This window comes from Pinus tabuliformis, chromosome 5_1 (genome assembly GCF_031772625.1).
Source record: "Pinus tabuliformis cultivar Carrire ecotype Pingquan chromosome 5_1, CPIR1, whole genome shotgun sequence".
Classification (NCBI taxonomy): Eukaryota; Viridiplantae; Streptophyta; class Pinopsida; order Pinales; family Pinaceae; genus Pinus; species Pinus tabuliformis.
This window is the reverse complement of record NC_142305.1, coordinates 109,937,857-109,962,601: the sequence shown is the minus strand read 5'-3', so window position 1 is coordinate 109,962,601 and position 24,745 is coordinate 109,937,857. Positions and strand designations below refer to the sequence as shown.

The 24,745-nt window shown below is 42.8% G+C and overlaps 1 pseudogene; it reads left to right on the top strand.

The window, feature by feature from the left end:
* The first annotated feature begins 200 nt into the window (after positions 1-200).
* LOC149163666 (tubulin alpha-4 chain-like) lies at positions 201-24,000 on the top strand (annotated as a pseudogene).
* The last annotated feature ends 745 nt before the right edge of the window (positions 24,001-24,745 follow it).

Genomic DNA, 24,745 nt, shown 5'->3' with positions numbered 1-24,745 from the left:
CACCGACCACCCCCGGATCAGCGCGGAAGAGTGATGTACTTCCACGCTGACCCAGAAAAAAATATCAAAGGGCGCCATGATCAGCGTGACTGTTTTGAAAACAGTCGCGCTGATGCCGCACAACAAGTTTTTTAACAAAATGAACGTATGAAATTTTATGGACAGGGCCCTAATGAATTTTTTTGATCATGCAGAGTAAAATGGCATTCGTTTGGCAGGAGCGAGCTCATGATAACGAGGACATAGTGGCATTTGCCGATGCTAGGTGCCGAAATGCAATGCGGGCGTGCGGGTTGCTCAAATTCTTCCTAACTCTGCGCCTGCGAGCATAGCCTGACCTTCTTGAATTATTGATCAGAGCCTGGAATCCCACTGATGGGAAGTTTGTGATCCGAGGCCGAGACATTGAGTTTGACTATACAGATATCTATTTTTTGACCGGGTTATCACGTCGAGGTGAGATGCCCATTCTAGAGGGGCAGTGACCCGGCGGTGATACTCTGGACATGTTGATGGCCCAGGTGTGCCCATAGGCATGCAAGTCGCGGAGCGGGAAAGTAACTATTCCTACGGTGGAGGACATCGTCCTTCGAACTATACTCTTCATGGTGACTCGGGCAACGGGCTCCCTGGCCAATCACGAGGCCTCGAAGGCCCATCTTCGATTAGCTCTCGAATGTTTAAATCCTACCATATTTAACTGGGCAGCGGCAGTAACAACCAGTATGAAGAGACAACTGACCCACTGCCGACGTGGTGAGTCGAAGCAGTTTGGCTATGGGTCGATTTTAGTCCCGCTCATGCTGGAGCAGGTACCGGCATTACAGCTGTAGGACATGGTCATGGATCCACCTAGAGGCCCTCGAGAGACGAGGGCCACACGATGGGGACATGTCATGCCACGAGGAGGTGGCGGTCGACCAGTGGCATGGGGAGTGTACTTCCGAGAGTGGTTGGATAGGCAGACTATTTTTGTGGAGGACTGGCCATATGCCAGCATAGACTTCCGTGGAGACCCAGACATGCCGCTGCCTGCTGGAGAGCAGTGGGACGATGGTGGTAAGCCACTTGATCTCTTTTGATTTTTTATTTTTTGTAATGTTTTTTATTTTTTATGTACATGTCTTAACGATGAGTGCTATGGTATGCAGATGTAGGACCGACGAGACCCCTTGGCTTGGTCCCAGAGGCGCGGAGGGATGCACAGGGCATTGGAGCTCTGGCCCTGGCTCCTCCAGGAGTCGATACGATGGAGACTGTGATACGAAACCTCGAGGGCTTACTGTCAGGGATTCCAGATTACCAGGGGATAGAGGAGGTCCCCATAGCATCTCAGATCCATACAGTGGGGGTAGAACCTAGGATGCACCGCCTTTTGAGGCGGGTGGCACAAGCGGCTGCAGATTATAGAGAGCATAACCCACCTCAGTAGATATTTAGGTCTTTATTTCCTACTGATGGTTTTTTTTTTAGAGACATGTGTCTCAGATGTATGGAGAACACAGGCCTTATCTAGACATGCACACTTATTTTTGAGCGCCTTGGTGCGCCACACGATATATATACATATTCCTATGGTTTATTATTGTGCTTTTATGTGCTTGCTTGTATGATGTTTTGATTATAAATTACGCAAATGTCTATCTAATACATGATTAGCCAATGCATCAGATAATGTGTTTAATCGTCGTGGAATATGCTGATATGTGATAAAGTCAAAATTCCTTCTAACAATTTAACACGTAAGTACAACCTTAAAATGTGACGGTCTCTGATGGAATATCACCCATTGAGCTGATGGACGACAAGTTGAGAGTCTAGGTTAACAACCAATGTACGAATATTGAGATTAATCGCCTCGGCTAATAATTCAATAAAAAAACTATATTCAGCGACATTGTTTGTAGTACAACCTAAACACACACCCTGAAGATCTATCAACTCACCGTGAGGATCGTAGATCACCCACGCCGCAGAGGACAAATTGCGAGTGCTGCGGTAGGCACCATCAACGAAACCAATATATGGTGCACCCGACATCTGCACAAGAAGCAAAAAACACAATAAGGAGCAATCACGCTTTCACACCAAGCCAAAAACATGAAAAAACACACACACACACACACTTGCTAACACACACGCATGTATAAATTGAAGTGCATGGAATCATGCATAGTACTTTTTCAAGTACAGCCCATTGCGGGGCTTATCGAGAGGATTACCTTCGTATTCAACTAGATCATATGCCCCTTTGTGCAAAACTTTCTTTACAATATAAGGGCCTAGCCACATGGGCTCGAGTTTGCCTGCCCCCAGCTTGTCATTTGCTTGGTCGTATAGCAGGACTAGATCTCCCTCAACAAAGGAACGAGGATGGATGGTATGGTCGAAGTGAGTTTTAACTCTCTTCTTTTGAGCTTCGATAGCTATTGAGGCTAGGCGACGGGTCTCTTCCAACCGTTCTAGGTAAAGAAGCCATTCCTCTACCGAAGTAGTGTTGGGAAGCAACTCGACCACTATTTTTAACGAAGGAATTTCACATTCTATAGGAAGGGTAGCCTCCAGTCCGTAAACTAGTTGAAAAGGAGTGAAACTGGTGGCATCCTTCACAGAGGTTCGGTAGGCCCACAAGGCCGGAAACAACATCAGATGCTAATTAGACTTATGCATGTCAACAGTACGTTGAAGCATCGTAACCAAAATCTTGTTAATGGCTTCAACTTGTCCGTTGGACTGAGGATAGTACGGGGTCGAACTATCATGCCGTAAGCCTAGTTGGGTTGTCAGTTCGGTCATCATGTGATTACATAAATGCTTTCTGTGATCCGTGACGATGGCCTGCGGAACTCCGAACCGCGTAATAACATGGTTGAACAAAAACTACGCCGCTGTGTGACCGTCTTCAGTTAATGTGGGCATCGCCTCGGCCCATTTTGTAAAGTAATCGACGACAACGATAATAAACCCATGCCCCCCGGCCGAGCGAGGCTTACAGGTCGTATAATCAATGCCCCATTTTGCAAAAGGGCCCACGGTGACTATAGGGTGCAGCGGAGCTGGTGGCGCACGCATCTTCCGTTGGTATATCTGGCACGCATGACATGAACGGACGACAAGAATGCAATCCTTAAAAATGGAGGGCCAGAAATAACTAGCGCGAAGGATTTTTTGAGCTGTGGCATATCTGGACATGTGACCACCACAGGCGCCAGAGTGGCAGTCATTCAGGACTCTCTCAGCTTCCTCAAGGGTTAGACATCGGCAGAGGACAGAGTCAACACCGAGATAGTACAGGGTGTCCCCAATGATACGATAGGGTTGAGACTGATGACGGATCCGCCGCCGAGCATCCTTGGATACAGCGGGGCGGAAAGAGGACGTCTGCAAATAGAAAATAATATCCCCGTACCAGGGATTGAGGGTGCTGATCAGAAAAAGAGTTTCGTCCGGGATATGATCCTTTGAGTGAGGAGGTGCAGAAGGAGATGGCAAAGAACAAAGTAACTCATCAAAGACCAGGGACTTCTTAGACTTGGCAGTAGTAAATTCCAAGTCAAACTCTTGGAGGATGACGATCCACTTTGAGTATTTGCCCCCCAGTAACTGACGTGACAAAATTTACATCATCGGGTTGCAGTCAGAAATCATGGTCGTGGTGCGCAATAAGATATAATGCCAGAAGCGTTGGAAGGCACAAATGGCGGCCAATGCCAACTTCTCGACGTAAGCGTATCGAGTTTCCGTATCCAAGAGGTTGTGGCTAAGGTAATATATGACGTGCTCATTGCCATCATCATCGTCTTGCACGAGAACCATGCTGATAGTGGTATCGGCAGCGGCCAGATACAGGGTATAATGACGGTGGTAATTCGGAGGTCGCAATAGTGGAGCAGAAACAAGGAGACCCTTGAGACGCTTGAAATACTCCTGGGCGATAGCATCCCAATGAAAGGGTGTGTCTCGTTTCAATAACCGTGTAAAACCTTTAGCCACCTTAGCATAGTTCGGAACGAATCTTCTTAGGAAATTTGCTTTGCCTTGCAAGCTCTGCAACTGCTGCAAAGAAGCAGGGGGAGGAAGATTCAGAATAGCCTCGACTTTGAGGGGATCCAGACGGATGCCCTCTCAGGAGACGATAAACCCAAGTAGTCAGCCTAATTCAATGCAGAAGACACATTTATGAGGATTAATCCTGATACGGTAGTGTCGACAGCGGAGAAAAACTTCACAAAGATGGTAAGGATGGTCCTGGCGTTTGACTGAATGAGCTGGAAGATCATCCAGATACGGCTGTACAATGTGACGGATGTCATGAAAAGCATAGGACATTGCATGTTGGAAGGTGGCACTGGCATTCTTCAAACCGAAAGGGAGCTTCTTGTAGGCAAAAGTGCCCCAAGGACAGATAAAGGCCATTTTATGCTGATCAGTAGGCGCGATATTGATTCTGTTATACCCAGAAAAACCGTCCATAAACGAGTAGATTTCGCTTCCTACACACTCATCAATGAGCTGATCGATGAAGGGTGTGGGGAAGTTATCCTTAGGATAAGCACGGTTGATGTCATGATAATCAACACAGACTCGAATAGTACCCTGCTTTTTGTTTACAGGGACTATATTAGAAACCCAATCCGTAAGTGGAATGGGGTAAATGAAACCAGCCTTGAGAAGCTTTTCAACTTCTGCTTTAATGGCTGCAGCCTTTCGGGGGTGCATGGGGCGTAGGCATTGACGAACGGGCTTAGCACCCGGATACGTAGGTATCTCATGCACCACTATGCTAGGGTCAATGCCGGGCATCTCTTTGTAGGACCAAGCGAAGACATCATGAAATTCGCGAAAAAGATCGGTGTAGAGTTGAACTTCTTCTGGAGTGCAAGTGACTCCAATGTGAATGTGCTCGACAATCCCTGGTTTCACAGAGATGTTGATGGGTTGGGTCTGCGTACTGTTTTCCATATTGCCTTCAGAAGACACTTGATAAATTTGAATAGGTGTTTGAAGGGGTTGAAATGGGATACAAGAAGAAAACCGTTCGAGACAGGCAATCGTTTCCTGATGGGCAGGGAGGAACGAGGAACGGTGGTGATAATCAGACCAAGGGGGTTCCTCAAGAGACATAGTCTCTATAATGGCTTCATCGGAAGGAAATATTTCCTTTAATGGATCCAAAGTAGCATCATCTCCAAGCCAAGGGGAATGAACATACGAGTCGGGAACACCGCTCAGAGGAGCAGGTTCGAGAGGGGGAGCCGATGCAGCAACGATTTCGACGTAGTTGAGCTCGGCGAGACTCAACGTCATCATATCGCCCCAAGATTCTATCTGATCGGCGGGAGGAAGGACCCACGGATCAGAGCGTACATAAATCATATTAATAGGAGCGAGATTAGGAGGTGGGAGGGAAAAGACACCCATCAGGGCGGGATCTTTAAAGAGTCCGACTCCCACACTCTCGAATGATTTGGAGGTATGCTCCACAAAAGGCACGTTGCCTTCGGAAGGGGAGGCGAAGAAGGAGAGCTGGTCCACGGTGACAATCTTCCCTTGATGAGGGAAACGAATGACACAGAAAAGAGAGGAGGCCACGACTTGCATGGCGTATGTCCAGCTACGTCCGAGGAGGAGGTTGTAGGTAAGATTAGCATCGACAACTTCGACCTCCACTTCTACCATCTTCCCTTCCAAAGAGATGGGCAAGCATTGGAGGATACCATAAGGACGGGACTCTCTTCCGTCAAAGGCTTCCAATGTCGTAGGAGACTGACTCAGCGTCGGAGAACCAATAGCTTTCCAACAGGCAACAGACATGATGCAAGTTGAGGCACCTTCATCGATGACTGTACGATGAATCGTTTTAGTATTGATAATGACCTGTATAAGAAAAGCGATTTGGTGAGGCAGTCTCGGCGTATGGCCCTCGAGGTCAAAAGAAATCAGATCCGAGTCAGCCGGGTCTATGCCACCGATGGCTGATAGCAAGGACTTCCTCTGGGAGGGGCAGCTCTGGAGGACTTCTAAGGCGGACATTGCAGACGGAGCCTGAGCTAAGTCCTCAACGATGCTGTAGTGCTGGGCAGCACGAGCATTAGGGTTGTAAGAAGACTTCCGGAGTACACCTTTTGGAGGGGGTCAGATAGTCGTCTCAGCGCTAGGTCTCTCGATGTGGAGTGGACTGGAACTGGACGGAGGAGCGCTGGAGGGGACCTCAGGCTCTTTCCCGACATGAGACGTATATTCTTTTGCTCGAGTAGTGATGTGGACGGGAATCGTCCCAGCCATAAATACTTGAGAGCCGAATGAAGAAGAGGGTTGCGATGGATCTGCCACCATTTGAGTTTGCTGTGAAGGGAAAGGTTCCTTAAGCACAACAGGAGTCCCAGGAGCACCTTTCAACAATCGACTAACTTCGGACCGCCTGGGGCAGTCTTTAGTATAGTGATCCTCGTCGCAGATAAGACAAGGATACTTAGGTTTATGTTTTGCTCCTTCCTCGGGTGGAGGTTTAGGGGAGTCCTGTCTGGGCTATTCGGATTTATTCTTGGCTTTCCCTTTCTTTTTCCCTTTTGAGGATTTATCCGCCGTGGTGGACTGGACGAAGTTAACCTCGGAAGTGTTTCCAGAATTAGATTGACCTTGAGAAGTGTTTTCACTAGAAGCAATCGGTTTTTGCTTCCCAGGGTTCGCGGTTGATTTCTTTGAAGATGCGTTTATAGAGCCAATAACACCGTCAACAGATGGTTTTGGCGGAGCTTTGGATGTTCCGGGTCTCGGGGCGTCTCGAAAATAATCATATAAAGTACCTGACTGAGAATAAACTAAGTCGAGGTACTAAGCACGCGCGATAGCTTGCTCTTCAGTCACACAAGCTCCCATGGCAATGTCTCGTGCGATCGCAGGGACAAAGGAGGTTGTGAACCAATCGGTTAGGAGCTGATCAGGAATCCAGAACTTGATCAAGCGATGACACCGTCTCCATTCATGTATATGATCAGATATATGCGTGGCCGTGTCCTATTTGAGAGATGTAAGGAGATGTGTCCCTGTCTCATACTGAATGGGTATCTGAAAATGGGTTAGGAATGCCATAGCCAGCGAGTTGAAATCTTGAAATGTTCCGCGATTCAACTCAATATACCACTTAGCGGCCGAGCCGGTGAGAGTCCTTTGGAAGAGGCAGAGCCGGATGGAATCATCAAGCCACGAGTTGGATGAACACCAAAGGTGATAGGTCATGACGTGGGATTGAGGGTCCTCGCCAGCTTTGCCATCGAATTTCGGGCAATCACCGGGTATCTTAGTTGGAACTGGTGGCCAATATGGATTATGAAGAATGGGATCATTTGTCAACTTGGACACATTTGGCAGTTCCAATGTCGCTAAGAAAGGTAACTGAGGATTAAAGGACATTTGTGGCCGTGGAAGAGAGGTAGTACCAGGGTTCTAACCAAGTGGTGGTTGCCCCCATGGACTTTGTCCGGACGGGCCTGGCCCATAAGGGTTCTGCCCATAGGGATTTTTCCCATAGGGGTTCTGTCCATAAGGATTTTGTCCATAAGGATTCTGTCCATAAGTAGACAGCTGACCCTGGGTCTGCCCCCCAGCACCCCATGGATTAGCAACTTGACTTGCAGGTGCAACATATTGTTGCTGATAATTCTGATAAGGGGTGACCTGCATTTGTTGATAATTTTGATAAGGGGTGAACTAAGTTTGCCCCTGGGGTTGCTGGTAACCATACGGTTGCTGAGCTCCATACTGAGCCTGGTAAGAAGGCTGCGCTTGGTAAGAAGGTTGGGATTGTAACCCACCTTGCATCTGATAACCAATTTGAGTCTGGGGCCCAGAAAGATGTCCTTGAACAGGTTGAGCTTGGACCATCTGGCCGGAAGGTTGTCCTGGTTGGGTTTGGGACGGACCCGTTTGCCCAGAAGGATGAGCTTGCTGGGTACCAGGTTGTCCTTGAGCAACCGAGGGTTGTCCTTGCGGAACAAATGGTTGAGTGGGCTGGATGGCTGGTTGACCTTGAGGTTGACTAGCTTGTTCAGAAGGATGACTAGGCTGGGCAGTGGGTTGGCCCTGCTGTACGGAAGGCTGACCCCTTGCCCAGAAGGATGACTAGGCTGGGCAGTGGGTTGGCCCTGCTGTACGTAAGGCTGCCCCCCTTGCCCAGAAGGGTACCCCTGTTGGACTGTCGGTTGACCTTGTTGAATATAAGTTTGTCCTGCTTGTCCAGAGGGATAACCTTGCTGGACACCAGGTTGACCTTGTTGGATGTAAGGTTGTCCTGGTTGTCTAGACGGGTAACCTTGCTGGGTACCAGGTTGCCCTGGATAACCAGAAGGTTGAGTCAGATAAGTAAAAGATGGAACACCAGCGGCCGAAGGTTGTCCCTGATAGCGTTGTCCTTGTGGGCCCCCAGGTTGTCCTGGGTAAGACTGGCCGTAATATTGCTGCCCTTGGGGGGTTTGCATATAAGACGGCTAGCCTTGGTTAGGCGGTCCCTGAAGCTGTGCAGGCCTTGCTTGGCCCCCATGGAAAGTGGTGGCGTTCCAAGCAACATATAATGGTACCGAGACCTCAACAACAGGTTGAGTAGGCAAGGGTCTGGAAAGATAGAGGTACTAACCAGTAGAATCGTAATAATAGAATGGACCTTACGCGTTCGGATCCTGAATAGCTTGCCCATACTCATCATACGGCCCCTCTCCTGGGACGGGACCAGAAGAGGGTGGTGCACTTTGTGCAGGGTGAATAACTTTGGGTGTGTGTGCTAGCTGGCCGCTACTCACTTGACTGTGAGGGGGACCAGCACCAGTATTCAGAGCTGAAGACGTTGTAACGGCACTAACAACCGGAGTTGAATGTGCTATACAAACAGTTGGATTCGTTGGAACTGAAGTGACAGGTGTACTGTGGACCTGTGAAACAAAACATCCCGTAGTGGGAGTGATATGGAGGTCCCACATGGTACTCGAAGCAGGGATCCTGGCACTTATATTATCCCTCAACGACTTATAGCGTGAGGGTACCGGAGAAGTAGCCAGGATAGGAGTGTCGATATTCGACAAAACGGGTGTCTCACTCACTCTAGGAGATGTCTCATCCATGTGAGAGGTAGACATTGGAGACGAAACACCAGGGGGGGTAAAAGGAATATCGTCCTCTTCAGGCTCCCAGATGGGGTTCCAATGAATTTCGTAATCCTCGTCGTCTGGGGCACGAGAGTTGATCGGTTGGATACTCGGGATAACAGGAAGAGTATCACTCACAACCGGTACCTCAGGAGCAACGGAAGACGGAGACCCTTGATCACTTGGAACGGGAGTCGACGGTTCAGCTAGGATGACAAACTTCAAACAAAACCTAAGGGAATCTAACGATAAAGGACCCTACTCAAACTAACGCACACAAGATCTAACCAGGTAATGTTAATCGCGGCCAAATAAATTTTAAGACGCAAGGACACAACTTGACCTTTTCATGTTTTAAGAGTCGAGAAAAGGACAAAAAGGTGACTCTGGTCGCCTTCGAATGTTTTGTGAGCCCGAAGTGGCAAACCGCTCAAGTGAGCCTTTTCTTTTGAGTCCGAAAAGGATCAAAAGTGACTACTCTGGAGAGACTAGGCAAAGGGTTTACCAAACAAATCTGTAAAACTGCATATACACCTTGGCAGTCATATGAAAACCAAGGACTTCCCGTACGGCAGTCAATCTTCCCGAATGCTGTGTTCGGTGCGTTACGGCTTGTAAGGCGGCAGACACGGCTTCTTGTGGATAAAGGATGATAACCTAGTGGGGTCTCCCCTATATACGCGATGGTACGCGGGAGCTCAAGTCCGTGCTAGACCACTATCGAGTCACAAAAGGAGGAATCACCCAACCGTAATGTGAAACAACAGTGACTAGGTTTAACGACGCCAGAGCACGTCTCTAGCCTAGACCTCTAAACAGTGAGCGTTATGTTCCAATGCATTTTTAAGTTCATTCAGTTCATTTTATGGTTGATATTTGATTAGGTTTCGATTTCCAGGTCTTACCGTATGTAATCTCTCACAATTCCCCTAAATGCAAACTATATGCCAAAATATGTCATTCCATTTGATGAATGCTAATTACAAGAGAGTTAGAAGGCTTTCATACAAACTAAATGATCACAAAACAACAAACAGCTTCTCTAATTCAGCTAACGAAAATTCACAATCTTTTCTTTAAGATCACTAATCATTAATCAAAACGAAAAGCTTCTAGTTCTCATTAACCAATACAAAGCAAAAGAGATTTTTTTTTGTTGATGGCAAAGTGCATTAAACAAACTTTTGAGAAATAATAACAAACGAATGTGAAAAGAACCGGTTGACCCCAAACAACTATGATCTGTGTCTGAGTAGTGAGAAGTAATCGAAACAATGTGAAGACTGGTTCAATAACAATCACCTAAACAAACAAGCAAAAGCAAGCAAAGAGGAGGGTTTCACAAAACCACAAGCAAGCAGCAAACGAACCTTTGTAAGCGAGTAACCAAGCAAAGCTGATCCAAAGAAATTGGGATGACAAAACTAAGTCACAAGACGCAAAAAGCAAGATTCACTCAACAAGACTTCACAATAAAATGCTTCAATCTTCAGACAATGAAAATCAAGTCATAAACCAAGTGAAAATAGCAGGGGATAGCAAGACCAACAGGCTCAGGAGGCAGAATTGAAGAAATTCAATTCTACAGGTATCAGCGCGGGTGATACACAGCAACAATGCGCTGATTAGAAACCACGCGTAGCAACAAAGCGCTGTCAGCGCGCAAGTACATGGCCTAACCGCGCTGGTCCGATTTCCAGAACCGTCGCGACTGTTCAGTGTATAAACGCGATGATCAAGAAGTCAAAGAAACAGCTATGCGATGGCAGCGCGACTATTTTATTATAAACCGTGTTGAAGCTAAAAAAACGGGCACAATCAAGCCAAAAACTCCCAAACCAAGACAATCAGTCTTTAAACAATCAAGGCACTTCCTAGACCGAACCAGGAAATCCAAAAACAGAGAACTAATCCCCAAACTTTGAAAAGAGAGCAAAAATCAAACTCAAGGAAAAAATGAACACAAAAAGACAAAAGCTAGCTCCAAGCTATTCAGTTCGTAAACCAAACCGGAGATGGACTGAAGTGGCTTTGATCTACTTCGCTAATGCAGAGAAATAGCGTTTTGAAGGCTATCTGGCCGTGCTTCAGGCTCCATCTAAAGTTTACAAATCAAACAACAAGGTAAAAAACTCCCCAGTGGAGTCGCCAAATTGTTGTGGAGGTAAATCCCCTCTACGGACAGAGGCGATCCCTACTAGTCCAAACGAGGTCTAGCAACAATCAAACAACTCTAACACGCAGGTTCCTAATTACACATAAAAGACCAATGATGAAGGTCTACCTGGATTCCAACGCTAGTACTTGTAGAAGAGTTGATGCTCCCGTCCCTTTGCCTCAGCTAGTCATGTTCCTCACGATCCTCGTGTACGGACACCTGCACATGCAAAGAATGATACAAACACAAGCATAAAATCCAGTAGATGTAACTATATATCAGTCAGAAAGGATATAACTCAAACATCATCATAAGGACATTAAGAGTGGAACCATAATGATAGTCGTCTATTATTAATAAACAAAGAAGAATACAACCATAGTTCTAATGTCAAATCCTTCTCAAGAGGGTCCAGCCAGCAAGTCTCTTAAGCATTCACCCTTGGAGGTAGATCTCCCAAGACAAAAGCTCTCTCTTACACAAGTCTACACAAGAAAGAAACACTTCACAACCTTCCTTAAACTCCCTAACAATCCCACACTTTTCACACCAGCTACCTATCAAGCTCACACACTAGCAGCAACACTCCAAGCACTATGAATTCCAAACTAGCAGCTCATGGCAATGGTGGAGGCTTAAGTAGGAGAAGGAGTCTCCATGAATGGTGGGAGGATGACCTTATCTCCAAGGAAGGTGGCTCAAATGATGAAACAAACATGCCAGAGAAGGGAGGGCGACATTTACAAGGCCAACAACCAGGTCTGGAGTCATCTGGAAGGCTGGTTGTTAGAACAAACTTGCCCAGACTGGATCAGCGCGGGTTCATAACTGCACTGGAGCGCTGACATTGCTGCTGAATAACAAAGAAAATCATATCAGCGCGATAAGATATAGATAACAGACGCGCTGTCTTATGAAATTCGACCAGCGTGGGAATCACGTGCACTTCTGCGCTGGCAGCGCATTAGGTCTGTTTTGGAGCGCTCATCAGCGCGCTTATTTTTACAACAGTTGCGATGATAGCAAAACTTTGGCAAAGTGGGTCATTTGGCAACATTAGAGAGCATGAGCATAATTAATTTGGTCTCATGACACAGCAGGAAGACTGACAGGGAGACAGTGACAAATTACTGTGTAACAGCCCTCTGTATGGAATCGCTCCAAATTCGTCAAAACCATTTCCTGCTTGTGAGGGCCGTAATCACCTGAAAACCTCTCCCGGTCCGGTAAACCAATCCCAGACGGAAAACCCTTGGTTTTGCGGTTATCGAGAGTACCCAGGATCCTACCTATCATTTCATTTTCTCTGCTAGAAGCTTGGAAGGACGAAACACCCGCCAATCGATCTTTCTTAGACGAACCAGGGCTGCCCGACTGAGTATCCACTGGAATCTCAAAAATAATGCTGACTCGTTTTGAGATGGTCGAAAAAGAACTGCAACCCCCTGAAGACCTGAAAGTAGAAAAAATAAGAAACATAGAACACCTGAATCAACTGGTTTCCGTCTCCATGGTCCTACTCCGAAACACAATCCTGTCTTCATCTGCCTAGTCATAACATTTAGCTTTTAACCTATTCTGAGGCATTTCTCACCAGCCAAAAGAAACCCTATTCTCTGTGCTGATCACCCCTTGATTGGCCCGAAGATCAGCCAATTTATTTTTCGATCTTCTTACATGTTTAAAGCTAACAGTCCGAAGGCTCTGGAGGTGCTGCTAAATCCATTGAAAGCCCTGGATCAGACGCCAGTTCCTAGAGAATTTTTCCGGTCTTGTGCCCCAGTTGATCCTTTTGACTGAATTAATGATTAACTCCGAATCAACTTCAACAATCACATTTTTCCGGTTACCCTGTTTCAGGAAATCTAAGCACTGCTCCATAGCCATCAATTCCACCATGTTATTCATGGCACTTCCTAAATGATAGTAGAAGATGAAAAGTACTCCACCATGCTCATCCCTTAACACCCCTCCGTAACCCGCAGAGCCCGGGTTGCCCTTTGAAGCCCCATCAATGTTGAATTTCAAAAAGCCCTTGGGGGGAGGATGCCAGAAATCTTTCTCAGAAATCAGGGAGATAACTTTCCTATCCCATCCTTGAGGAATAAGTCCCTGCAGACCCAGATCACTAAGAGTTTCCAAATCCGAAACAAAAGGAGGGTTCTTGGGGAGATTTCACACAATAGTGCTCACCATTTCCTTGATTTGTTTTAAGGTCTGCTCAAAAAGGCTTTAGGATGATCTCTTTTCATTCTTGAAGATTTTGTTGTTCCTTTCTTTCCAAACATTCCAAACAATGAAACTTGGCATGATGGCCCATGCTGAGCTAAGAATCTCATTGTCTAAAAAGGTTATTCTCCATCTATTTAGGGTATTGATGATGCTCCCTTTGTCCCTGTCAGTTTTTTGGAAAATGGTGGAAAAGGAATCCCATAAACTGGAGGTGAAGATGCAATTGTTGAGAAGGTGTTCCATATTTTCCTCTCGGGCTTCACATAGCTGACATCTAGAAGGCCCCAGGACACCCCTCTTCCTGATATTATCCCAGGTCAGGATTTTCTTATGCTGAACCAGCCACATGAAGAGTATAATTTTCATCCACCCTTGATGTCTCCATAGGTCTTGCTAAGTCTTATTTGGAGCTTGTGAGTTGAGGTCTAGGAGAATGAGTTTTGCTTCTTTGAGATTAAAGGTACCCTTACTTTTATTGCACCATCTTAGCTGATCTTGCTCCCCTAATTTCAAAATATTCCTTTGCTCTAACATATTTTTTAGAGTCTTTGCTTTAGCCTTCAGGGGGATTTCATCCCTGAACTCAAAGTTTCTCCAGGATCTCCATTTTCCACTACTATTGGTTTGGACCCGAAAGTCTTTTACTTTAGATAACCCTTTAGTATCTGTGTCATCCTTGAGATCCCTCTAGTATTCCTTTAACAAAATGAGTTCTTGTTGCCATCTGTCCTCCAAGAATAGGGCAAAGTTTCCTTCTCTGATTTCCTAGAAGATGTTTCCTTGGACTAAGCCCCTGTTGTCCCAAGGATTGTTCCAGATCGGAGAGCCCTTGTTATATTTTGACATTATTATTAGATCTTTGTTTTGCCACATGTGTGCATATTTTTCTTTCCATATCTTTGCCCATTGTGCCTCAGGATCTTTAACCCATCTCCACCATAATTTAGCTCCTAAAGCCTTACTTAGAATCTCAGGATCATCCAAACCGAGTCCTCCATAGTTTTTGGGTTTACAGATTTTTTTCCCATGCTACCAAGGCCCATTTCTTTCTTTCTTCCCCCTTGCCCCAAAGAAAGTCTCTTTGCATGTTTCTAAATTGCTGCAGAACACCTTTGGGGGCTGGGAGAGCTGATAGCATGAAGACTGGAATTGATTGAAGGACAGCCTTGGTTAGCACCAACCTTCCAGCCAAATTTAAAGATCTGAAAGTCCATTTCCTAATCTTATCTTGCAGTTTTCTAATCACTGGCTCCCAGATGCTCTTGTGAAAAGGCTTGGCCATTAGAGGGACTCCCAAATATTTTGAAGGGAGGATCTCCCTTTGAAAGCCCAAAATTCTTGAAATATTTCTCTAAATAGAAATGTGAGTATTGAAGAAAAAAATCTTAGATTTGGAGAGATTAACTTCCATACCTGAAGCCATGGCGAAGTCTCTCAGGATTTGCTTATAAGCTAGAGCTTCTTTGACCGTGGGGATGCCCTGCAGCATGGTATCATCCACAAATTGTTGATGTGTTAAAGCTTGACCATCTTCAGTAAGTTGGAGACCTTTGACTTTACCAACTTCTTTAGCATGCCTGATAGATCTACCCAACCCTTCCATCATGAGAATGAAGAGAAAGGGAGAGAGTGGATCTCCCTGCCTGAGGCCTCTTGAAGGAATAAAAGTCTCTGAAGGAGAACCATTAACAAGAATTGAAAAACTAGGAGAAGTTACTAGGGCCATTACCCATCTGATCCAATTGTGATCAAACCCAAAAGCCATGAGAACTTTTCTGATATAGTTCCAATTCAGCTTATCATAAGCTTTGGCTATATCCAACTGCATGATCATTCCAGCTTTCCTCTTGCTTGTTAGTGAGTGCACCACCTCATGAGCTTGAATTATATTGTCGAGGATTTGCCTACCTTCCACATATCCAGATTGTTCCCCCGACACCAGGGTGGGGAGAAGAGGTTTGAGTTTGTTGGCCACAACCTTGGATATTACCTTGTAGGCCACATTGCATAGGGCAATGGGTCTGAACCTATCAAGAGTTAGAGCTAAATCCTGTTTAGGGATCAGGGGAATAAAGGTGGTATTAAGCACTTTTAGAATGGTTTTGTCCCTCCTAGAGTCTTCCACTACATTTAGAACATCTTGTTTTACAATATTCCAGCAAGCTTTGAAGAAATCAACATTGAAACCATTTGGACCTGGTGCCTTCCCATTTTTCATTTCTTTTAAGACCTCACTGATATCCTCTTCCGATACTGGTATATTAAGGTTGAAATTGTCCTCATTGGAAACCAGCTTTGGAATATGTCTTCATATAACCCTAATAGATTGTTCCCTATTTGAACATGATTCTTGAGCAATACCACAAAAGTGTTGAACCAGCACCGCTGCTATTTCTTCATGAGAATGAAGAAGATTACCTCCTTCATCCTTGATAGAAGAAATATTGTTCTGAGCTCTGTTCGCCATAATGGATCTATGGAAAAATCTTGTATTGCATTCTCCTTCTTTTAGCCATTGTACTCTGGATTTTTGCCTCCAGAAAATCTCCTCTTGTTTACAGAAGTTCTCCCATTCTTATTGATACTTGGTTGCTGCTCATTTCTATCCTTATCAAAAATCTCCTTGATAAGGGTTTGGTTGAGTTCCTGCATTTTTCCCTCAACAGATTTTTTTCCTTCAAAAATATTACCAAACTCCTTGTTCCACTCCTTGAGCCTGATTTTGATATGTTTTAGTCTTTTTTGGAGTAGGAACATGCTTGTGCCTTGAATGTTTAATTCTTCAGCCCACCAGATGGCTATGTTGTTGGAAAAATCTAGGTGGGAAAGCCAGATGTTTTCAAATCTGAAAGGTCTAATCCTGGGGGTACCAATGCCCTGCATTTCTAGTTGCACGTGCCAGTGATCAGAGCCTCCAAAGGGGAGAACTCTTGCAACTATGTCCTTGCCCTTAAGCATAATATCCTCTGAGATAATGAATCTATCTAATTTGGAAGCCACCTGAGACTCTCCTCCTCTTTTATTGTTCCAAGTAAAGGTACCATTACTCATACCAATATCCACTAACTTCATATTGTCTATGAAAGATTGGAAAGCACAAGAATCTTTATTTAGAGTTCTGGTGCCCCCTTTTTTCTCCGACAAAGATTTGATCATATTGAAATCACCCCCCAAGATCCAAGGGATACTTGCATGTCTTTCCTTGAGATCCTGCAGGGAGTCTAAAAGCTTGAGTTTTCCATCCAATCTTTGGGGACCATACACATTCGTTACTAGGTAGACTTCCTTATCTCCCACTGGCTGTATGACCACTGATAGATAATCCCTGGCTGCCTCTGCATCTATAATGTCAATTTTTTGGGGGTTCCAAAGTGTGAGAATGCCACCTGCTGTATTCTCTGCTTTGACTTCTAGAAACTCAAATTTATTGAGCCATTTACTGTGAATCTCTTTTATTTTCTGAATGGAACATTTAGTCTCCTGGATGAAGATTACATTCGGTGCTGCTTGTTTCATTCTATTACTTAGTAACCTTTGTTTTCTTTTATTTCCTAGGCCTCTAATATTCCAAGAAGTGAACTTCATTATTAAAGATTTGTAAAAGAGTAACTGGATAGATCTTTCATCTTACCTGAGTCTATCATTAGCTTTCCACATTCCATCAAAAGCTCGTTCTTCTTTTTCCTGCCTCTTTTCTTTCCTGGGTATCTGGGTGCTAAGTCCGGTGTGGTTTTCATAGCTTTCACACCTTCGCTGCTGTTCCTTTCATGATTCCCTTGCTTTTCCAGCCCTGTGGTCTGAATTTTCCATAAGAACAGTTGTTTAACTCTATTGAACTCCTCTGGAGGTAACAAATCCACTCCCTCCCTAGTTCCTTGTTTCAGGAATCCTTCTAGATCTAGATTCTCTTTCTCAAGAATCTCCTGTAGTTTGTGATCTTCCATTTCCATCTCACTCTGGGTCGTTTCCAAATCCATCTCCAATTCTGTGTCACTCATCATTTCTTATTTATGTTTTTTAATGGTTTGTGTTTTCTCATCCTCTTCTTCGTTCTCCCCATTCACTGGAGTGTCTCCCTTGGCCTGATCTGCTTTCGTTATCCCCTCTTCCTCTTCTAGTGCTTGAAACATGTTTTAAATGGCTTGTTGCCTTTCATTTTGATGTGTCTTCAATCCCCTCTTGCTCCCTTTTCCTTTTTGGACCACTTTGTGAAAGCTTTCAGTGTCTTTCATGGTATTGGTTTTACTATTATTTTCAGTTTTACTGAGAGGGCAATCTCTGAATAGATGCCCATGTTCATGATATTTACGACATCTGAATGGGATGTGCTCATAATCCACTGTTTGTACCCATTCTTCATCAAACACTTCCAATATTACCTCATCCGGCAAAGCTCCAGAAAGATCCATCTCCACACATATTCTTGCAAAGGATGTGTATTTTCCTCTTCTGGTGGCCTCAGAAGCTTTGACAAAATGTCCTAACTTATTTTCTATGGCAGATAGGGATTCCATTTGCTAGTAATCTAAAGGTAGAGAGTAGAGTCTTACCCAGACCGGGGCCAAGGTGAAAGTTTCACGTTCTGGGACAAAATTCATGATCCAAGGTCTCATATACAGGCCTGCTGCTACATAAAAGTAGGGCCCTCCTTCAAACACTCTGTCCTTATCTTCAATGTTTGCAAAGACTACAGTAAAGAATTCCTTTGACCCAAGATGTAGTTATATGCTTCCTTTTGGTTTCTAGTGGTATTTAATCCATGTTTGTAATGCTTTTTCAGTGGGCCATAAACCTATGAACTTACAAATGATTGCATAAGTCTACATGTGGTCCCTATGCACCTATAGAGCAGGATCATTCAAAACAACTCTAGGAGTGATAGTAGTATTGGGTTTGCATGGTCCCCTTTGAGTTTTGTCTTTTGTGCCCTGTTCCTTGTCCGATTCCTTGCTTTCTTTACTTTTTTTATTCTCCTTAGATTTCGAGCCCTCCTGCTCCTTTTCTCTGTTTCTTTTCTTTTCAGCTGAAGGATCTCTATCCTCTTCTATTGGTTTTTTTCCTCTGCTGGCCACTACCTGCTTGTAGGAGGGAGTGGAGCTCCCTCCTTTATGGCCTTCCATGGAGAACAAACTCTGCTAAACTGTAACCCTAGCTCCAAAATTGCCCTCCTGTTCCTGCCCTCTTGATATCGACTGGTATTATTATTATTATTATTATTATATGAGTTAAATTTTCCGGGGCATATACTTTACCATGGATATCATTAACCTATAAATAGGCTCTTACAATACCATGGTTTTCTAATACCACATGCCCAATAAATCATATCTCATCTAACAAGACACATGTTTATATGATTTTTTTTTTAATATTCAAATTAATTAAAAGGGGGAAAAGGGAATAACTACTTTTGAGACGAATCTAAACTCTTGATTTGTGATCACTACTAAGAATATTTTAAAATATTATATGGAGGTTAATCCCTACCATTTACCTAATTATTAATAATAATTAAATTAAATTCTAAAAACTCTATTCCAAAATAAATGAGTAGTGAATTCTTTCCTTATTAAAACACATTTTTAGATTTTCACAATTACCATATTTATAATTGTTTTCAATATAAAAAACTACACTAAATTCTTCCTCAGACGTAAGGAAATAGGTTAATGGCCTGAGGCCCAGAGGCATCTGGGAGGAGTGAAAGATTGCCCCCCTGGCCTGCATTCACGGTTAGCAACAAGAGATGGTTGTCATCACCGCTAGTTTGACAACTAAGTTATGATAAGTTTTCCCACCTATGAAAAAAAAAACTACACTAAATAAATAAATAGAGTAACACAAATAAATAATTAATAAAAAATATAAAATCTAACACAACACATACAGGTATTCAAAAGAGAATATTGAGCCTAACATAACACATATATAGTGAGAGGGAAAATGGATTCTAACATGAAAATATTTAAGTGGTAAGGCATTTCTTTGAGAAGAAATCCTCTACTATGCCATTTTTTGTCTATTATTTTGGTGTTAGAGGATAAAAACATGATGTCATCAAATTGAAATAGATACTAGTTTGTTACAAAGCTTATATCAATATCTTTTTCACCCACAATAGCTAATCAACATGATGTCATCAAATTGAAATAGATATTAGTCCGTTATAAAGCTTATATCAATATATTTTTCACCCACAACAACTAATCAATGACAAAGAAGATACGGCCAACAACTTTGCTTGTGCCCATTATACCAATAAGCCGATTCCCTCCTTGTTCATCATTATCATTTCATTTGGTTCACTTTAATCGACAATGGATTAAGACATCTTGTTTTTTTGTTAACAAATGGTAATAAAATTGGGGATATGTGCTTGGATCGAATCTGGAAGTTGGCAAACAATTATACATGCCTGAAAGGTTTCCTGGTCTTCCATGTTGTGGGAGGTGGTGCCAGATCTGGTGTGGGGTCCTTTATGTTAGAGAGGCTTTTAGTTGATTATGGCAAAAAAACCAAGATGGGTTTCACTATGTATCCATCTCCACAGGTTTCCACATTTATAGTCGAGCCAACAACAACGTGTCCTCAACACACTTGCTACTAGAGCATACTAATGTGGTTGTGTTTTTGGATAATGAGGCCATTTACAACATTTGTAGTCATTCCCTGGACATTGAGCATCCTACATACATTAACCTTAGTAGACTTGTATCTCAGGTAAGTTGGGGTTTAGTTTCGTTTGAAGTTCTGTCTAATGGCTTCTGTTATTTGAGTTTTATGGATACCTTCTAATATTGCAGGTCATATCTTCCTTGACTGCCTCCATTCATTTTGATGGTGGTTTGAACATTTAAGTGACTGAGTTCCACTTGGTGTTATATCCTCGTATTCATTTCATGCTTTCCTCATATGCTCTGGTGATTTCTGCTAAGAAGGCATACCATGAGCAACTATTAGTGTCCGAGATTACCAATAGTTCCTTTTGTTGGAGAATCTAATTCCAACCACCTGTTAGGTGTCAAAACCGCCCTTCCAAGTGTCCTAGTTCAGTTTCAATTAGTCCAGTTTAAGTCGAGTTTCAATCGAGTCCTTTATTATTGATGTTTCCATTGTAATCTTATTTAAGTGATTTGTAATACTAAGAACAGAAAGTCCTCTACTCCATGTTTTGTTCTCTTCAATTTTTGCCATGGTATCAGAGCTTAGCCTGCGTGAGACTCCTTGAGAGCAACAGAAGAGAAGATAGGCTAGTTTGCGCAAGACTCCCTGAGAGAGCAGCAATGTGAGTGAAGAGAGAGAGCCTAAGACTCTTTGATAGAGCGACAGAAGTTTGAAGAGGCATACTGTGAAGAAGCAAAGAGAGAGCGTAAGAATCTTTGAGAGAGTAGCATAAATTTGAAGAAGCATGCGAAGAAACAAGAAGAGAAGAGCCAGTTCTTAAAAAAAAAAGGTCGAACTGCATCCACAGTAACACATCAGATAATTTGATCCACCTGTGTTTATTAATGTAGCTAAGAGGTTCAGAGAAAGCATTAACATTACTAACGCTCAACGACACTGCAAGAGAACACATTAGTTTCAATTCCTTATACGATTCTCGCCCTAACGCACATTCTCTTCAATGCACAGAGTGTTAAGGTACCAAAATTAAAATTCCGCAATGTCAAAGTTCCTTCGTAAAATTCTACAGCCACCATTCTATTTGAAAAATCAAGAAAGTGTCTGTTGAAGATGAAGTACGGTGAATCCCATTGGGTGCATGAACCATCAAAAGTAAATGTGCACAACATGGAAGGGTTAAAGGTTTGAGTGAAACATTTCATGTTTTCTTATATAAAATACACCTGTGATTTTTGAATGAAAAGTGCATAGTCTTATTTTCAAAAAGGACTGACCTAATTTGAAAAGTGCCCATGTAATATTTCATTGCATTAATTTTCTTATGAGATGAGATTCTTATTAGATTTGAGAGATGTAATCTTTTAAAAAGGGCATTCAAATTTTGAAGAAGGTTTTTTTTTTGAAAAGGTGAGGCATTTAAGTGAAAGTGAAATTTTTTTGGTGAAATTAAAATGTTATTGCTTAAAGAAGGATTTTTTAAGAAAAAGTGGAAGTGATAATAGAGTAAAGAGAGTTGCAATTCAATTTATGTGTGAAGGCCGTAAACAAATGGGAAAATACAAGAGGCTTCCCTTAATTTCAGATTCTAAGATAGCCAAAGAGGCCTCACATACCCTTGAGAGAAATTTTGGTGTAAGGGGGAGCATTGAAGTTGAAGATGAAGGTAGATGTATAGCATTAGATCTACAACGAGATGAAAACTTTGTTGAATCCCACTATGTTGTGCCACAAGTGGATGATGTCTGTGAAGAAGTCACAGAAGAAAGAGAGAAGGAGCACGTAGATACTCATCAACCCCACTGTGCACATCCACAAGTGGATGAAAACTAGGTGATTCCAGCAACAGAGCTTGCTGATAAAAGTATGATAAATCCAGCAACATAGCTTGCTGATGAAAGTTTGGTGAATCCAAAAACAGAGCTTGTTGAGGACAATGAAACTGCCATTGGAGCAATCGATACTATGGTGAATCCAACAAATAATATTGTTGATCTAAAATTTGATAAATAATTGTGGCTAATGATGAATGGTTGCAGGTGATGCAGCAAAAACATCATATAGACATGATGCTATTTAGTGAGAAAATCCCACTTGAGTCAGTGGAAGACAACCTATTTGCAGCAACACAGGTTAGTAAATAATTCGGAGAGACAGAGACAGAGACAAAGATAGCCCACAAAGAGAAAATAGAGACAAAGGAAAAAGGGGGAGCATTGAAGTTGAAGATGAAGGTAGATGTATAGCATTAGATCTACAACGAGATGAAAACTTTGTTGAATCCCACTGTGTTGTGCCACAAGTGGATGATGTCTGTGAAGAAGTCACAGAAGAAAGAGAGAAGGAGCACGTAGATACTCATCAACCCCACTGTGCACATCCACAAGTGGATGAAAACTGGGTGATTCCAGCAACAGAGCTTGCTGATAAAAATATGATAAATCCAGCAACATAGCTTGCTGATGAAAGTTTGGTGAATCCAAAAACAGAGCTTGCGGAGGACAATGAAACTGCCATTGGAGCAATCGATACTATGGTGAATCCAACAAATAATATTGTTGATCTAAAATTTGATAAATAATTGTGGCTAATGATGAATGGTTGCAGGTGATGCAGCAAAAACATCATATAGACATGATGCTATTCAGTGAGAAAATCCCACTTGAGTCAGTGGAAGACAACCTATTTGCAGCGGCACAGGTTAGTAAATAATTCAGAGAGACAGAGACAAAGACAAATATAGCCCACAAAGAGAAAATAGAGACAAAGGCAAAAGAAAAGCTGGAAGTGCAACAGAAGGAAGCTCTCATTACAGAGCAAAAGGAACAGAACCAATGTGGTTCTCGAAATATTTTTAATTCTAATATTGATTTCCGGTGTGCAGGTACACGGAATGACTATGAGAAGAGTTAAATTTCCTTGAATCATGGCTTGCAACACCATGTCCAAATGAAGTCTGCATAGAAGCTGCAAAAATGAACCTTGAATACAAATTGGATGGTGAACAAATTAATGAAATTTTCAGGTATTGGAGTCCTGAAGAAATATTATTTTATTGTAATATTATGTTGCAACAGATTGATGATGAAAAGCACACTACATAAGATATATGTGGCAATAGCCCACATACAAGTCAGTTTTTGAAGGAGTCCAAGATATTCTTAGACAACCTGGAAGAATGGAAGACCTGCACCAGAAACTGAAGAAACTGAGGTTTGAAGGATACAACAAAGAGAAAAATTTGAAACAATTTAGAGGCTATAGGATCTGGAAAAAGAGAAGAAGAAAAGTTGAAGTCAATTTTTAAAAGGTATCTTAATTGAATTTTTTATGTGGTTGTGATTAAGGGGGAGTGTTGGAGAATCTAATTCCAACCACTTGTTAAGTGTCAAAACCACCCCTCCAAGTGTCCTAGTTCAATTTCACTTAGTCTAGTTTAAGTCGAGTTTCACTTGAGTCATTTATTACTGATGTGTCCAATGTAATCTTATTTAAGTGATTTGTAATACTGAGAAGAGAAAGTCCTCTTCTCTATGTTTTGTTCTCTTCAATTTTTGTCATCTATGAGCCATCGCCCATGATGGCGAAATGTTATCCATGCCATGACAAGTACATGGCCTACTCTCTCATGTACCAAGGGGACGTTGTGCCCAAGGATGAAAACGCGGTAGTGGCTACCATAAATACAAAGAGGACCATTCAGTTTGTGGATTGATGTCCCACCGGGTTCAAGTACAGTATCAACTATTAGCTTCTCACTGTTGTTCATGGTGGAGACCTTGCCAAGTCCAGAGAGTCGTCTATATGATTTCCAACTTGACCAGTGTAGAAGAGGTCTTTAATATATATTGAAACAAAAGATAGTCCTAATGGCATGGCATTCATAATCCTAAGTATTTTTAGTATACAAAAGATCTGCTTTCACAACATTCAATTAGACTTCTCATCCAGAGAAATTGTATCTACAAATTAGGATATGAGCATTAAGAGAGGATTCATAGCCCTAAGTTTCCTATGAGAGTTTAAGGAGAAGAGATGTTGGTAAAGGCTCCAAAGATAATTAATAATTCATATTTTGTTCAGTAAAATGAGAATTCAGAGTTTATTTGTTGCTAAATTTTGCAGTGCCATGTCTATGTTATTGTTGGACATCTAATCCTCTATGGGTTGGTGTAGAATGTGAACAACCACCGGAGTCCAAGAGACCACTTGGAATATGAATCCAAGGGTCACAGAAATGTACTATAAATGTATATCATGTCAATAATATATGCAATCTAATGCTTATCTTCCACATTGGCTGCTTACATTCCATACGAGTTTAACATGGTATCAGAGTTGGTGTGTTCCTAACCTGCTCGGTCTGGATTGAGACACTATCTTTTGTGGCCTTTGTTAATCTCGCTACTTTGCCTATCTAATAACTATCCCATCTGCTTAGTCGATTCTCTATTTCTATAATTTTTTATTGCTGCATTATAACCGATACACAGTCTCTATTTCCTATGCATTAAATGATCTCATATGTGTTGGTTAATTCATCCCTCTGCCTAGCAAATAAACCGTTCTGACAATTTGTCGATTCTTTGTCTATCTC